Source organism: Amphiprion ocellaris, chromosome 17 (genome assembly GCF_022539595.1).
Source record: "Amphiprion ocellaris isolate individual 3 ecotype Okinawa chromosome 17, ASM2253959v1, whole genome shotgun sequence".
Classification (NCBI taxonomy): domain Eukaryota; kingdom Metazoa; phylum Chordata; class Actinopteri; family Pomacentridae; genus Amphiprion; species Amphiprion ocellaris.
Window position 1 is genome coordinate 7,033,233 of NC_072782.1, and position 3,435 is coordinate 7,036,667.

The following is a 3,435-nucleotide window of genomic DNA, read 5'->3' on the forward strand; positions in this document are numbered from 1 at the left end:
GGAGTTTTATTTGTGACGTATAACCAATCAAATCACTCCAGAAGACAGAGCGACCACAGGTAGATAAAGGTTCACAGCCAAAGTAGTGTCATTTTTAAATTGATTTATTACCATAAATCAGTAAAAAATAAAATACTGATAATCAGTAAACCAGTCAGCCCACAATTACTACAATTCTACAATGTATGTCTCTTTCCTTTGACTTGTTATTTGTACAATATATGATGTATATAATGGCATTTTTTCATAGCAAAGGCTATACTATGATGTTTTCTAAGAGACATACGATGCTACTCTGTTCTGGCTCTGGGCCACTGCACTCCTCCTCTGTTGTTTTCTGGATTGTACTCAGCTGCATGCCTTCGTCCACCCGGCCTCCGTTGACTCGTCCCGCCTGCCGTCTCTGGAGCTGAAGCTGAATTGGAACAGACCAAAGTACAGTCCAATCACGATGCCAGCTGCCTCTCAAAAGGCTCCTTCATCTGGCTCCTTCTGAGGGGAAGCTGAGCTGGCCCGGCAGAACTTTGGAGATGTGTTCCAGTGGTTGGTGGATGTGTGGGGAGCCAGAGAGGGACCTTTGAACTGTTCAGAAAGGAAAACAGGGAACCCATTGGTAGTTTTAGTTTAGGGTGCTACTGCGGTGTGTTTTTGGGTTTTAAGAGGTGAACAGGAAGAGTTTTTTTTCCTATTGATTATCTTTCACTTTGTTCCTGGTTGGAATGTCCATCAATGTCAACGTGAAGTTCACTTTTAGTTCTGTTTATTTATTTTTATTTTACTCACACCCATTTGCTTTTAACCCCCTCACATGTGTGTGGACTAAAGGCTATACTCTGACGTTTTTAGAGCAACATGCTATACTATGACGTTTTTAGAGCGACATGCTATACAATGACGCTTTTTGGACCAAAGGCCATACTATGATATTTTTTGGGCGATATGCTGAACTATGACGTTTGTTGGACGACACGCTATACTATAGGCTTTTTTAATTGACATATTACTATGATGTTTTTTGTTTTAGTTTTTTTTACTGTTTTTTAGCAACATTTTATAAGAATCTGAACAGTTTTAAAAATTACTATACTTTTACTTGTGCAATGAAATATTATTCTATGGCATTTTTTAGATGACATATTATACTCTGATGTTTTCTTGAATAACACACTATTTTGATGATATACTGCACCATGACATTTTTTGAACCACATATCATACATGACAATTTTAGGCAACATCCTATCAATTTGCGCCTTTTGAACCACATAATAATCTGTTGGAAGTTTTTTTGCCAACATGCTATACTATGAACTACAGGCCATATAATGTTATTCTTGAAAAGTATACTATACTTTGACATTTTCTGAACTACATACTATACTATGGCGTTATACACAGAGTGCTCTGGTTACATGTTGATTTATAATCTAGATTTTTTCCTGTTTTGTTTTTTGACGGGATTACCACAGACCTGACCGTGAACACCGTTGACACCCACCTGAGGGAGACGCTGCCTAAGATCTCAAGGCTGCTTGGTCGTGGTCTTTCTGGTCCTGCTCCAGAACGCCTTCATCAACTACGTCTTCTTTTGAAGAGGCCCTCAGATGCTGCAATCTCTGACCTTAAGGAGGAACTGCTGCTTTCACTCTGTAAGGAGATGGCAGTTATTTTAAAGACACAGCTCCTGGCAGCTTTGAGTGAAAATTTAACATCCATCAAAACGGAACTACAGACAGTTAAATCTGAGCTGTCGGTCAGCATTTCAAACATCAAGTCCGACCTGGCTGCCCTAAAGCACGCTGTGGGTGAAACGGAAACTTCACTCTCCACATCACCAACAACATCGTAACACTCCAAAGCAGAGCACCTGTCTGCTGAACTTTTAAAAGTGAACAATAAATGTGAAGAATGTGAGCAGCAGCAGCCTGTAAGCAGCGGAACAGATGTGATCAGAAAGAAGTCATTTTCTTTTTTCTTTTCTTTCTGGTTGACTTGATTCTGTCAGATGCAGATGTTGGAGCTGATTCAGATCTTTCAGGATCAAAAGCTGCTTTTCCTTCACAGACTTTTCAGGAAATTATTCTCTCAGGTTTTCTCTGCTATTTATATTTTTATTATCTGTGATTATTTCATTATTTCATTTTTGTAAAATAAAGTTTGAGGCATAAAGACTCATTTAGTTATTTTATTCCTGAAACCTTTGACGTAGCAGAACTAAACTTCCATTTTCCTTCTTGTACTTCTGATACTAGAACTAAACGTGTCTTCAACACGGATCATCTGGTTTTCATGAATCAGCAGCAACATCACAACAACAAATGAGACAATTTTCAACAAATTCATGACACTGATGTCATTTAAAACTATCAGAGTCTGTTTTAGTGTCAAATTAAAGCTGATTACTGACAACTAGAACATTAATGTTTCTGTTTTAATCACATTTAAGTTTCCTGAACGTTATATTAATGTCAACCAGCCACAGTTTTATGAACTTAATGAACCACATTACAGGAACACAACACACTTCAGCTGCTGACAGGAAACAACACAAACATCGTTAGCTTGATGCTACATTTAGCTGTTAATCAGGACTGCTCAGATAGCTCGGTTAGCATCGCTAATATTAAAACTAATATTCACTGGATGCTAACTCTTCTCTGGTCAACACACACAGAAATAAACTCCACCAACTCCTGGGGTTCACTGCTCACATTATATCTGACTCTGAAGTTGAACATGAAGTTCATTAAAACCGGCACCGATCAGTAAATTATCATTTATTACTAACCAGCTGTCAGAGTCCTTCAGTGTCTGTTGGTCCAATCAATCGCTAACATTAAAGCTAATATTTACCGGATGCTAACTCGCTTCTCTGGTCAACACACACTGAAACAAACTCCACCAACATCTGGAGTGCATGGCACACATTATATCTGACACTAAAGCTGCATATAAAGTGCATTAAAAGCGGCACCGATACGAAAATAAACATTTACTTACCGAACTATCAGAGTCCTTCAGTGTCTGCTGGTAGAATCAGCCGAAGGTAGAAAACTGGTTAAAACAAGCCACGGGCAGAAAAACTGTCTGTGGAAAATGTTCTGCTGCTGCACCGATAAATAAACCAACAGTTATTATATTAGAATTAATCCAAACGAGGAGAGGAGTCTCTGCTGCCTCCTCCATAGAACCTGTCAATCATTCCAGACCAGACTGTCAATCAAGTAGCCCCGCCCCCCGGCTTCGCAAAACTTTAACGTTCTATAAAAAAATTCAATATTGATTTATTTTCAAAATGAGAGATCAGCGACCTGATCATTTTGACCATAAAAACTAACGAAAAAAAAATTATATACAGTCCATGCACTGTACTCTGTTTGACGCCACATTTGCTGATGACTACTTCCGGTCTTAGAAAATGAAAAAAACGGACCT

At 38.6% G+C, this 3,435-nt stretch overlaps 1 long non-coding RNA gene across 1 annotated transcript; it reads right to left on the minus strand.

Moving 5' to 3' along the window:
* Nucleotides 1–258: 258 nt before the first annotated feature.
* On the minus strand, nt 259–3,175 carry LOC129350947 (uncharacterized). The gene is made up of 2 exons (XR_008604544.1): nt 1,499–3,175; nt 259–415 (listed from the first exon to the last, which is right to left on the minus strand). It is a non-coding gene; the product is annotated as an uncharacterized LOC129350947 (long non-coding RNA).
* Nucleotides 3,176–3,435: the final 260 nt, after the last annotated feature.